We start from the raw sequence: 15,000 nt of genomic DNA on the forward strand, positions 1-15,000 counted from the left end.
CAACCGAACACCGGGTTAAAACATAGACTCACTTTGTTTACACAAGTGAGTCAAAAAGGATTTTGTATTCATCAACTGCGATGCCAGTAACAGCATATGCAACAATCAACGCTATGCACTCACTTCTTCATCCTTGCAGTCTTCCAGAAAGAACAGAACAGATACAGCTTCCTTGTTCCTATTTCTTCATCCCAGCCTCACAGGAGGTCACTGAACGCAACTTGTTTCTTTGAACGTGTTCCTCTCTGTGTGTGTTTTCTGGCATTCTGGCACGAAAATATAGACTGTAAAATAAAAAAAAAAAAAAAAAAAAAATCATTGTGTTGCTTGTTTTTATGTTATTGTTGGCATCACAGCGCAGTGAGCGCACTATCATGTTGGTTTTCTTTTCTCTTTTTTTCTCTCTTTTTTTTTCTCTGACAGATTCTTCACCTGTTGTCAAATATATTTCGGGAGAGGGATGAACTTTCAGAGGTATGCAGTGAATGTGTGTTTCTGTATGCCCCTCCACTCACTTCTCCCCCCCCCTTCTCTCTCTCTCTCTCCCTCTCCCCCCCCCCTCTCTCTCTCTCTCTTTGTGGAGCAAATTGTATTCTACTTGTGGCACGATCAGACTTATGCTAAATTATTTGGCTAAATGTATTTCAGCATTAAACTCTTCTTTAACTCGCTGCAGCAGCAAAAAACAACACCAAAAACAACAACAACAAATAAAAAAAAGCAAACAAACAAACAACCCCCCCAAAAACAACAACAAAAAAACACCAAAAAACAAAAACAAAAAACCCCCCAAAAAACACGTCAGCATCACCACGCAATCACACACAAATCCATAGCAATACATTATAGTTTTTATTTTGTTGATCACTGTTCCTTTGGGGTACAGAGATTGTTATCATTTTCCTTGGGAAATTATAGTAAAGTATTTCGGGTCCATATAATTGCAACCAGAATCCCTTTAACATCCCCGATAAAAGAGGAATAAGAAATGATGAGGGGTCGAGTGAAACGGAGCGCATGACAAGAATCAACAACAGGAGTATCACAGAGCGTTCACCACAGTCAATCGGATGAGGCGATAAACCGAGATCCCCGTGTGCAGCATGCACTTAGCGCACGTAAAAGAACCCACGGTAACAAAAGGGTTGTTCTTGGCAAAATTCTGCAGAAAAAAATCCACTTCAATAGGAAAAACGAATAAAACTGCACGCAGGAAAAAAAAAAAAAAAAAAAAAAAGGGTGGTGCTGTATTATAGCGACGCGCTATCCCTGGGGAGAGCAGCCCGAATTTCACAGAGAGAATCTGTTGTGATATAAAGAAATACAAACACAAAATACAAATACAGTGGTTCCAGCACGAACAGCACGTGTGTCTGTCCATCATTTGTTTCTGGAACCGGAACTTGGTGTTTCTGCACTGGAGTGTTGTTTCCCCTTCATGGAGAGAAGTTCGCGGATCACCTTCCTCGCAGTCATAGTAGTGCTACGTTTTGTTTTGTCTCAGTGTGACCTTGGCCTGTTCTTTTCTTTCTTTCTTTCTTTCTTGATCAGTTTCGATCACCACACCTCTCCCTCCTCCATCCCCATCCCTCCCCAACACTTCTTCTCTAACCCCCACTCTCCACACCACACCCCTTCATCCTAACTCTGAAGCTGTCACTGCCATATAAATCCCGATAAAAAAACCCGAAACAAACAAACAAACAAAAAAAAACAAACCAAAACAAAAACAAAACACACACACAAAAAGAAAAGAAGGAAAATTCTTTTCCCATCCACCTTTGTGAAGCAGGCTGAAAGAAGAAGACAATTGCACGGGACACTAACAGATGAGCCCAGCGGGACCCTGTCATCTCTGTGACAGAAGGAAGGAAGGAAGGAAGGAAGGAAGGAAGGAGTGGATACACACAGCGAGATGTCAGATGTGCGCTACCTTGATAGGCCGCGACGTGGGAGGCAGCATGGGCCATGGTGTGGATTACAGCCCGGACAAAACAGCCCAATAAAGAACAGAGAAAAAGAGAGAGAGACAGAGGAAAAGAGAGACAGACAGAAAGAGACAGAGAAAAAAAGGGGAAGGGGGAGGGGGGAGAGGCAGGTACGAATGACAAGAGACCCTGTGTCCATTTCATGCTCTCCTGTCCCCACGACTGACAAGCTGTCAAGCGCGTGCAGCGCGCGGGAGACGTGTTAACTCGCACGAGGCAAAAGGCTGGGGTCAAGAGGTGTTCATCCCCCACACGATCTGGGAGCCGTTACCAGGAGGCTGGGGAGGGGGGGGGGGGGGTGAGGGGGGTTGCTTGGTGACGGGGCTGACACTGGGTACAGAGGGCAGACGGGACTGACGTGGGGTCCATTGGACTCACAGAGCTTCCGTGTGGCCTGTCTGACAGAGGACCTCTCTTTCTTCCACTGTTCTCACCCCCATTCCGACCTTTGATCCCCCTCATCCCCCATCCCGGGATGTCTCGTCGTCGACCTCTGTTCTCACGAGAACCTCACCACAGATTGGCAGGGCCATATGCACTGAGTTCTTTCCCCCGCCCCCCCGTACTGAAGGCTTTCTGAGAGCATGTGCTTTGGTGCTGTTGTCTCAGGTCGATGTCAGACTTTAGTTTACTTACTGTGGCTTCTGCAACCATTCTCTTCTCCTAATTCTGCTGTTTCCATTTCCAACACGTGATGAGGAGCGTGGTGGAAACGGGTTCTTATTTAGAATGTTGAAGTGTCATGCTCACCCGTGATGACTTAGGCATTCTTTTGACATGCCACAAACCATAAGTTTACTGATTGCTTCGTTTTGTGTTGCTTTTCCAGGCAGAAACACGGGGCACTACCAGGTGAGTTCAGCCCTTCATCTTTGTGAAGGAAGGACGGAAGGACCAGGGGAATACACAGTGAGATGTTAAACTTGCCTTCATGGGCAATGACGAGAGGAGGAAAGGTTAGAGTTGTTGTTGTTCTTCTTCTTCTGCGTTCGTGGGCTGCAAATCCCACGTTCACTCGTATGCACACGAGTGGGATTTTACGTGCATGACCGTTTTTACCCCGCCATGTAGGCAGCCATACTCCGCTTTCGGGGGTGTGCATGCTGGGTATGTTCTTATTTCCATAACCCACCGAACGCTGACATGGATTACAGGATCTTTAACGTGCGTATTTGATCTTCTGCTTGCATATACACACGAAGGGGGTTCAGACATTAGCAGGTCTGCACATATGTTGACCTGGGAGATCGTAAAAACCTCCACCCTTTACCCACCAGGCGCCGTCACCGTGATTCGAACCCGGGACCCTCAGATTGAAAGTCCAACACTTTAACCACTCGGCTATTGCGCCCGTCAGGTTAGAGTTGTAAATTCAGATTAAATAAAAGTTGACAAAACCGCTCAAGGAAGGACAGAGAAAGAGAACAAAAGACAGAGCAACAGGCAAACAGACAGTTAAAAGTTGTTTCAGTTACCCGAGAAGGCATCATTGCATTTGGACATAACCACAATTATACACTATACCACATCTGCTAAGCAGATGCCTGGCAATCAGCATAACCCAATGTGTCAGTCAGGCCTTGATTGCATGCATTTATGTTTGTGTACATTTCAGAGCAGATTCTTTCCACCAAATTTGCCAGAAAGCCCTTCTATTGCTATGGGTTCTTCACGCACGAAGCATATGCTGCATATAAGACCTCAGTTTATTGTCTCATCCAAATGACAAGACGCTCACTTTGATTTTCCAGTCAAACGTGGTGAAAAGGGCAGGACCTGGATTCAAACCCAGACCTTCACTTACACTGTATTGGCAGATAAGAGTTTTAACCATTCCGCCACTCTTCCACAGACAGAAACAGAGACAGAGACAGGATGGAGGAAGACACGAGGAAACCAGGTACGAATGACAAGAGACCCTGTGTCCATTTCATGCTCTCCTGTCCCCACGACTGACAAGCTGTCAAGCGCGTGCAGCGCGCGGGAGACGTGTTAACTCGCACGAGGCAAAAGGCTGGGGTCAAGAGGTGTTCATCCCCCACACGATCTGGGAGCCGTTACCAGGAGGCTGGGGGAGGGGGGGAATGGGTGAAGGAGGGGGTGGGAGGGGGGTGGGGGGGGGGGGGGGGCGGGGGGTTGCTTGGTGACGGGGCTGACACTAGGTACAGAGGGCAGACGGGACTGACGTGGGGTCCATTGGACTCACAGAGCTTCCGTGTGGCCTGTCTGACGGAGGACACTGGCACTGGGTGTCTGTCTGTCTGTCTGTCTGTCTCTCTCTGTCTCTGTTTCTCACTGTCTCTCTCTCTGTCTGTCTCTCTGTCTCGGGGGCACGAAAAAAGATGGCGGCAACTACGGTAGGCTTGCAGTTCGCTCTGCTGATTTTTCGCGGATAGTTCAGCTACTCTCGTTTTCGGCAGGTAAACAACGACTACAACAGCAAGAGTTAGTATGAAGTTCCTGAAAAACAAACGACATGTGCGATTTGATGACTTATAGAGCCAGAATTGGAACATTTTGTGTGAAACTTGGCCTGGTTGACCGAATTCTGGGACAGCAAGGTGAGCGATGCACTTTCACGGAGTATCAAATGTGTATCGGCTGTTGACATTGTGTTGGCTTACCTCTCTGTCACCCTGCTCTGTGCAATGTTGTGGAGTTTTGTGGAGGCATTCACGTCAGGAGATTTTTCTTGGAACGATTATGGAAAGAATATCGGAGGGACAGTGCTGTGTGACGTGGACAGTGTGTTGTGTGCCACTGACGTTGTGTGTCATGATGTGTCGCTGGAGCTGGCCATGCACGTGCCGTCTGTCATCGCTGTCGTCAGTGTTGTCAACACGTTGTTCACCATGTGGCGGCTACGTTTAAGTGGCGATGTTGAGGAAAACCCTGGCCCCGTTTACCCCTCCGAGGAAGCAGCTAAAGGTGGAGGTGAAGGTGGAAAAATGACTGACAGTCAGGTAGGCCTGGCGTGTGACACCGACTCGCTCCTGATGTCAATAACCGCGGCCGTCCAGCAGCAGATAAGCACCCATACATCTCTGATAAGAGAAGATCTGAGTGGCATTAAAAATGAACTGCATGAAATAAAAGAACAGTGCAAGAGAATTGACGACAGATGTAACAAGTTAGAGAAAGACCAGAGTGACCTAGCTAGCAGTGTGGCTGTGCTACATGAAGAAGTGACTGAGGGGAAAGCTGAAGCACACCAACTGAAAACATCAGTCTCTGACTTGAAAGAAGAACTAAAACACGTATGATCAGAGATAGACAGGCTGGAAGGGTTTTTGCGCAGAGACAACCTGCGATTCTTTGGTATCCCTCAGTTCAGTGAAAGAGAGAACTTTGACACGTATGTAGCAGCTCTAGTAAACACGTTTAAGCTCTCGCACATGGACATCAGATGATTTTGTCAGGGCGCACAGGGTGGGGTGGTCGAAAGAAGGGCAACCGAGGCCCATGACTGCACGTTTCTCCCAGTGGAGAGACAAAATGCAAGTGCTGACTAACAGAGACATCCGTAGCCAGTTAACAGAGAAGGGTCAGTGTTGGAGTTTCAAATGATCTGACACGCCAGCAAGCCAGCATAGTCGCCCAGGCACGGAGATAAGGGAAGAGGGCAGTCTTCAGAAACGGAACGATGGTGGTGGTTCCAGCCAGACCAGCAGACCAACGCTCTTACTCAGAGGTGGCAGCAACGGGAACGAGAGGAGGGGGCGTGTCATCCAGTGGCCAACTACACGGCAGAGACGTGACGTCACAGCAACACGTTTCGGGTCAAGGCCGACTGAGCAGCAGTCCTCGTTGCAGCCAGCGGACCCAGTGTGCAGCAGAACGGGGTGGGGGTTCCACTGACCGTGACGCCCGTGCTTCTCCCATACAGCAGTCAGCGGAGGACGGCAGTGGTAGCGGGGGGAGAGGTTCCCCACATAATGTGAGCGGCTCGATAGCTGACCATTCTACACGGGGGACGGGTGGAGGAGACAGGGTGTCTCCTCACATCCACGCTAGCTGCGGGCCTGGTGCGTCGCGAACTGGCCAGCCGTCACGGGATTCCCGGCGGGGAGACGGGGCCTCCTCTGGTTCTGACGTCACGGGGCCTGTCATTGAACAGGCTGCGCGCGGACCTGTTCGTACTGACGGGGTTTCCCCTCGTCATGACGCAGGTTTCCAGTGGTGTGCGCAGTGCGAGTCAGGGATCGACGAACAGACAATCCGGACTGCGTGGTTACCTGACAGGCCAAAGTAACAACAGTGGTGACCGCAGGTCAGTGCGTAAAAAAGAACTGTAAATAGGATATGCACGACCATTCAACCTCTTGGTTTTTTCTGACTTATAATATCGAAAACTTGTACAGTACATTGAATAACACATCATTCATTAATTACGTCAACTCTTTCGATTTTGTGTGCCTCACAGAGACATTTACTGACAGTTCATTTGACTATTCAGGTGTGTTTATAGACTTTTTGTAGTTTGCTGCTCCGGCAAAGAAACTTTCACATTTTGGGAGAAATTCGGGTGGTGTTGTGTTGTTAGTCAAGAAATCCTTAGAACAATATGTTAAAGAAATTAAATTAGAATGTGAAAATGCTGTAGCTGTTAGGCTGAGCAAAAATGTACTTGGGACTGACAAAGACATGATTTTAGTTGCTTGCTATGTTGTGCCTGAAGGTGGTCCTCTTTATAATACCACCAATTTAAAAGATGGAATCATTATATTAGAAGAAAGTTTGCTGCATGTTGTGAGTGACAGTGATGTAGACTTCATGTTTTTTGGTGACTTCAACGCCAGGACTGGTTTGTGTCAATCAACACAAGAAGATATGTTAAATTTCGAGTCACATTTTAATTTTCATGACCAGGGTTTGACAGACCACTTGGACAGACACTCAAAGGATCAAACTATAAATAGTTTTGGAAAGTCTCTCTTGAATTTGTGTTTTTTGTTTGATCTGTGTATTTTGAATGGGTATTGTGATGGTGACAAGGATGGGGAATTTACTTTTGTGTCACCACAAGGGTGCAGTGTTATTGACTATTTTCTTGTCCCTGAACACTTTTCCCACAACTGTAATATGACTGTAAGTGATTGTCTTGAATCCTGGCACCTTCCCATTGAAATGACCTGGCAAAATGGCATGAGGAAATCTGTTCAGAATCAGGATTATGGCACTGAAGAAAAAACTGTTTGGTGTGAAGAAAGTGTAGAAATGTTTACAGAGGAATTGGATTCTGATGAATTTAGAAAATGTCTTGATGATGCTTTCCAAATGTTGAACTTGGATGTGAATAGAAGTGTTGATATTTTTGTTGAAGCTATGTATAGTGCGGCTGCATGTATGGTGAGGATGGTTGGCAAAAGAAAGAAAAATAAGGATGAATGGTTTGATTTTGAATGTGAACAAAAGAAAAAAGATGTGAAGAGATTGTTGAAAACATTTCAAAGGACAAAAACAAAAGAAAAGAAGGATGAATTGAAAGAGCAATATGTTAAAGAACGATTAGTTTATGTAAAAATGAAACGAAAAAAGAAATATGAATTTGAAGAAGAAAAAAATAAGATTGAAGAGTTCTATTAAGGACTCCAAGTCTTTTTGGTCAACAATTAGGACATTAAATAGAAAGGTAACAATATATAGTGAAATAAGTAAAAATCAGTGGTTCGAGCACTTTCGCAATGTTTTCAACATGTTTGATGATGGTTCAGATAATGATAACAATGACATTGGATCAGATGACTCTGAAGAGCCATTATTCAATGACCCAAGTTCAAGAGAAGTAATTGTTAACAGTATAAGAACTCTTAAAAGTGGGAAAACTGCAGGGCCAGATAGAATCTTTGGGGAAATGTTAAAACATTCCAGTTCACAGGTAATAGACTTTTTAGTTACTTTATTTAACAAGCTGTTTAATGAAGGTGTATTTCCAACAGACTGGGCTAAATCTATTATAATCCCTCTGCATAAGAAAGGTGATACCAATAATCCAGACAATTACCGTGGTGTTGCACTTACAAGTATTCTTGGTAAGGTCTACACAAACATTTTAAACAAACGGCTAACAGAATGGGCAGAAAGAGAAGAAAAAATAATTGAAGAGCAAGCAGGATTTAGATCAGGCTATAGTACAATAGACCATATTTTCACATTATAATCCCTTGTTCAAAAATATCTTCTTAGGAACACTAAATTATATGTAGCTTTTATAGATTTTCGCAAGGCTTTTGATTCTGTCAACAGGAACTTGCTGTGGAGTATACTGCATAAAGAGGGTGTGAATGGTAAATTATACATGGCACTTAGAAGTGTGTATGACTCAGTGCTTGCTTGTGTGAGGTACAGATGTGTATATTCTGAAGTGTTTGAATGTCCGCGTGGAGTGAAGCAAGGATGTTTGCTTAGCCCTTTACTGTTTTCATTTTTCATAAATGAACTTGCTAAGGAGGTTGCCCAAAAGGGAAGACATGGTATTCAACTGATTCCTGGTGCTGTTGAGATATTTTTGCTTTTGTTTGCTGATGACATAATTCTTTTGTCGGACACTGTAGTTGGCTTTCAAAACTAGATAAATGCTTTAAAGGAGGAAGCTGACAGATTGGATCTTTCTGTAAATCTGGACAAAACAAATGTCATGGTTTTTCGTAAAGGAGGACATCTCTCAGTGCATGAAAGATGGTTTTATGGCAACAATGAGATCAGTGTTTCAAACTCTTACAAATATTTAGGTCTTTTATTCACCACAAAGCTGAGTCTTCAGAGCACATGGGTAGAATCCTGTAGAAAAGGGAAAAACGGAACAATAGAAATGATAAAATCCTTAAAACAAAACCCTAAACTGCATTGACTTTTCCATTTTTTGGAAACTATTTGATTCACAGGTTGTACCAATGTTGTCATATGGGGCAGAAGTATGGGGTTTATGTAACAATAGTGAAATGGAAAAAGTACACACATATGCTATAAAACGTTTTCTTTCAGTACCATTGCATTCATCAAATAAAATGATTTATGGTGAAGTTGGTCGTTACCCTTTATTTATCACAACTTGGATTAAATGCATTAAATACTGGCTTAGGCTAACACAGCTTCCTTCTGAAAGAATATGCAAACAAGCGTACATCATGATGGTGAATCAACTTGAATCTTGAAAGCATAACTGGGCATACTATGTGCAGAATGTTTTGAATGTTCATGGTTTCGGGATTGTTTGAATGTGTCAAGGAGTTAGTGATGTGAAATTATTCTTGTCTGAATTTAAAGATAGACTTATTTCTTCATACAAACAGGATTGGCATTCTCATTTAGAAGATTCGGAAAAAATATAGCTAGTTTCTTTCTTTTAAGAGTATATTTGAGACGGAAAAATATATTTCAGTTCTAAACAATAAATGGCACAGACTTAGTCTTGCTCGGTTCAGGCTAAGGGTATTGGGGCTGAATGCCAGTAAAAGATGGTACTCTATTGACACATCCATTCGACCCCCATGCCCTATGTGTGGGGCGCAGACGGAAGACAAAATTCATTTTCTTTTTGTGTGTAACGTCTACAGTGATATCCGTAAAAAATGTGAAGTTTTTAAAGAAAGTGTTTCAGTTGAAAGGGACATCATCCATCTCCTTTTGTCAGATAATGTAAAGATAATTCGGTCACTTGCTAAATTTATCGCCCTTGCTTGGCACTTTCGTAGCAAGAATTGCTCTGACTTGTAAATGCATACACAACAAAAGAATTGCAGTCTCGAAAGTTAAGAAAAAATAATCATACTACAGTTTTAACTGTCATAACGTTTAGGTTGGATGGTCGATTCAAAGAAGTCGACTTTTGTACCGTTTTCTAATATGCACGGAGAAAGTGCAAATTAACTGAATATGTACAGGTTTACTTTTCTTTTTTCATATCTTTCTTTTAGGTTGATCACGCCGTGAGTTTGTCGAACGTGGGTATCGCCGTTTTCGATATAAGTGTTTTCTATTGTCTTGCAACAGACCTTGTGATTTTCTTTGCAGGTTTGTTGCTGCGACTTTGATACATATAGTCATGCTGTTTGGTTTGTTTTTATGTGTTAAACGATTATTCTGATGTGCCCCATGCCAACAGGACTGTAATGTCAATGGCATTAAAACATTTTTCAGTTTCAGTTTCTCTCTCTGTCTCTCACTGCCCCTCTCTGTCTCTCACTGTATCTGTGTCTCTCTCTTTCACTGCCTTTCTCTCTCTGTCTTTGTCTCTCATTGTTTCTGTTTTACACTGCTGTATCAGAGCAAAACCCCACATGCTCATCTTTAGATAATGCTATAGAAACGGAACTGCATTTTCTTTTCCGCTGCACAGAATGAACGATTTACGACAGAAGTACATCACAAAACATACACACGCTTTATCCTTCAATGACTGGGTTTCAGTGTTTGATGCAAGGTGAGCATTGCCTCCATGACCTTGGTCTACTGTTCACTTTAACATTGTCAGCTCTATACCTTTATCTGTCTCTCATTGTCTATCTATCTGCCTCTTTCTGTCTCTCATTGTCTCTATCTATGTCTTAACCTGCCTCTCATTGTCTATCTCCCTGTCTCTCTCTGTCTCTCACTATCTCTCTGTCTCTCTCTCATTGACTCTATGTCCTTATCTGTCTCTCATTGTCTATCTCTCTGTTTCTGTCTGTCTCTCATTGTCTATCTCTCTGTCTCTGTCTGTCTGTCTGTCTCAGAGCACTAAGCCTTGAAAGTCAATTTTTAAATGATATTTAGATTAGTTTTAAAGTTTTGGTTGGTCAAGGAGGCGTATGCTTTTGGACAAATCCATATACTCCACACCACATCTGCTTGGCAGATGCCTGACCAGCAGCACAACTCAGCACGCTTAGTATGGCTTTGAGTGCATTTAAAACATTAGCATACATAACAAGAGTGGATTTCTTCTACATGAATTTGCCAGAGGACAATACTTTTGTTGTTATTTAAAAAAAAAAAAGACAAAAAAAGTTCTTTTTCAGTGCTTCCCGTGAATCATCAGTATGTAATGCTAACAGTCCATCAAAGTGGTGCATGCTTACAACGTGTTTCTCTAATATCTATGGATGTTTTAACAAAGTTTGAAACCGTCTCGTACCTCTGCTCTGGCTGTACAAGAATGTGACCACGGCCCCACAGTCCCACGATGACAAACCACTGGTGGAGATTAAAACCCACGGAGGAGTTCTACCTGCTTTGGTAAAGGTTCAGGGATTAGCAAGGAGAGGACCAGAGAAGAATAGCCAAGAAACAAGAACCGCATACGAACTGAACATAGCTTTTCTCCAAAGATAAAAGAAGTGTCGAGTGTCACCAGGTAAGGATTCCCCCTATTCTGCCCCGTCTCTGCTGTCGATACAAAACCGTCAACTTGCATAGTGTTTACAGCTGTGAACGTGTCAGCAGCAGATGATTTATGGCTGAAATCAGAATCAAAACGACAGCAGGTGCTGAGCACAGCCATCCATCTTTCCCCGAGAGAACACTGTGAGGAGGTGTGGGAGGGGCGGTGGTGGTGTCAGGTGATGCACTTCTTGGGTCGTGTGACGGCACGCAGCTTACAGACACGATCGTAAAACATTGAGTTATGCTTCGCAGCACCTCACAAACACTGACATAGACACTGACACACACACACACACACACACACACACACACACACACAGATAAACACACAGGCACGCATGCACGCACGCACGAACACACACACACACACACACACACACACACCACTCGTCAAATGATTTTGAGCTGCCGTTTATTTTTAAGTGCTGTCACATGATGTGTCAGTTTTGTTCAAGAAGTTGATCGTTGAGAAGTTGATCGTTGTCATAAATCTGTTAGGTATGATACACGAATGTCAGACTCTCTCTTCTCTCACAGTTTTTACCCTTGCTTCTATTTGTAATGCTTAGATTGTTAAGTTTGTCTTCATGTTAATCCAGTAACATATGTATCGACATTTCTCTCAGTTGTGAGGTTTCGGTGACATTCGAATCCACCCAATCAACTCGAATATCGTCAGCATTACGTACGCAAGCCGTCTGGAGCAGTTTCAATAAGTCACATGATTTACGACAAATACGTAACTTTGTTGGTTTATGTTTATGTTTTCCTTCAGTTTCACAAAATGTCGATGTGAATAAAAAGAGAACTAGAGATTTGATGATGATTCTGAAGGGCTACTCACGACGCCATTAGTTGTAATGGGTGCAGTATATCAAAATGACATTCTGTGTGAAATAAGTGTCCCTCAATTTTATTATTTTTTTTGAAACCTTTTTTTTTTTGTCTACGTGTACAAACGTAGCAACAGCATCTGCAGCAGTAGATGCTGTAACCATGGTAGCATTAGGATCACTAATACGTCAGTTTTCTCAAGGAGGCGTCACTGTGTTTGGACAATTTCATGTACGCAGCAACACATCTGCTTGGCAGATGCCTGACCAGCAGCATAACCCAATGCGCTGGACAGGACTTGAGTGCGTGTATATCTATCTATCTATCTATCTATCTATCTATCTCTCTATGTATATATATATATATATATATATATATATATATATGTGTGTGTGTGTGTGTGTGTGTGTGTGTGTGTGTGTGTGTGTGTGTGTGTGCACCTGTCAGAGTAGATTTCTTCTGCAGCATTTTGCAGGAGGACAACACTAATGTTGCCTTGAGTTCGTTTCAGTGCGCCAAGTACGTGCTGCACACGGGACCTCGGTTTATCGTCTCATCCGAATGACTAGACGCTCATTTTGATTTTCCAGTCAAACTTGGGTGAAAGTGCGATACTTGGATTAGAACTCAGACCCTCGAATACACTGTATAGACAGATACACGTCTGAATCCTTCCACCATCTTCCTCCTTAGCAATTCATCAAAAGACATGACTTCAACCGCAGCAGCAGCAGCAGCCGATTTGCAGCGTACCGTTCGAAACTATTGACTGTGGAAAGAACAGCAAAATAACGAGACTGAACGTTGACACAAAAGACACGCCCAAACTAAATATTGTGCCTTTACACGATCCCTGTGACAAGATCCAGCAAGTCAATACAGACTGAGACATCAGAGGAAGAAGAAGAAGGAAAAACAATAGAATAAAGGTTAGAAGTTAAAGGACCCATACCCTTTACGCCTTTCTGTGCAGTGGGAGGTGTGTGTGTGGTGGGGGGAGGGGAAGAGGGGGGGCATCCACTGTCTAGGGCTCGGCACAGGAAGGCGGAGCCCAGTCCTCTCCTTCCGCCGTTTTAACCTTCCCCAACCGAAGACAGCCACATCTTTCACACCTGGGCGTACTGGGGATACTCGGAGTGAAGGATGTCAAGGATGTAACATTACCGTTTCCTTCTTTCTCCACTCTTCGATCAGCCGTCATTCCTTCGCGTTATAAACCCTGCGATTTATTGAACACATCTCACTGTGACGCTCAGTGTCATGCTTTTGTTTTGTTGTTTTGGGTTTCTTCAGCCTGACAACGTGACTTGAGAGTGTCATCTTCGCACACCAGTTGTGCGCCACATCTTAGCATCACACTCGTCGACAATAACATCGCATGCCAGCCATGTGATACTGTGACGTCACATCTTGTGCAACACGTCCGTTGATTTCTTGGGTCTCAAAGATTCGTTTGTCGAGGGGTCAATCAGCTCTATGTTTCCCCGCAGGTCAATGTTAAAATGCCCCCACCCCCACCCCCCCCCTCTCCTCCCCAGTTTTCTTTCAGCCTGCCTGGCCAAAGTTCTGCCACGTTTGATAAAAGTTCCCCCATTTGTCAGCACTTGGTTAGGAAAAGCTCTGCCGCATTGTGAGTCAGTGTAGTAGTCGAGTATCGGTTCTTGAAGCCACGAGTAAACAAAATGTCTTCGCTTTCATTTATCACCAGGTGACGGCTGCTCTACGTACATGGAGTTGTGTACTTTGTGAATGGAGAGAGTTACCACTCTTTACTATTTGTACGTAGATGGTTTAAATAATCTTTAATTATTCAACAATACACATGATTACAATGCAATGAATAACAAAAGAGCATCAACAAGCTTAAAGCTTATACTGTGCTCACAATGTTGCACTTCAATTTTATCATGACGGCTGATGAACCATATTATGACTTGTATCAAATAACATTCATAAACAGTAAGTAATGAAATAATGAAATAAAACAAATAAACAAACAGTACATAATATAGTAAAATAATGCTAATATCAATATTAACATGAGATTAAATTTATTATCACAATTGTACGTAGATGGTTTGCTTTTTGACTCACTTGTGTAAACAAAGTGAGTGTGTGTGTGTGTGTGTTTGTGCATCCGTGGTAAACTTTAACATTGCCATTTTCTCTGCAAATACTTTGTCAGTTGACACCAAGTTTGGCATAAAAATAGGAAAAATTCAATTCTTTCCAGTCATCTTGTTTAAAACAATATTTCACCTCTGGGATGGGCACAAAAAAAAAAAAATAAAAAAGAAGCCCAATTAAATGCAAACTGAATTTACTGTTATATTTATATTTTTTTTATTCTCTAAACTTGGCACTTTGATCTGATATTCTGACACAACAACAAGAGCAGTCATTTTTATCATTTTTTGTTCAAACAGGAACTTCTTTTGCTAAGCATGGAAGTTATATTTATTTTGCATGTCTTTGGTGAAGATAGTAAAAAAAGGAAAATAATCTGTAATTAATGCTAGGGGGCTTAATTTGCTTTAAACTGATCTTTCTTATCTTAAACATTACATTTTGAAATTATACTCAATATATAAAAAGCTTGTGTGTTTTACTCTCAGTGTACAGGGCTTTCACTATGTTCATTCGCCTAAGTGGTCTTTTTCAGAAAATACTAAAATCAATACGACGAGTGGACTTTATAGATCTATTGGCTGAGCCCTGAAGGTCATGGGCAAAAATCAGTTGCGTACACATATTCATACATATTCAAAGCGCGTGCTCATATTCTTCGCGAACGCGAACGACGCCATTTTTCTTT

The sequence above is a fragment of the Babylonia areolata genome, chromosome 1 (genome assembly GCF_041734735.1).
Source record: "Babylonia areolata isolate BAREFJ2019XMU chromosome 1, ASM4173473v1, whole genome shotgun sequence".
In the NCBI taxonomy this organism is placed as follows: Eukaryota; Metazoa; Mollusca; class Gastropoda; order Neogastropoda; family Buccinidae; genus Babylonia; species Babylonia areolata.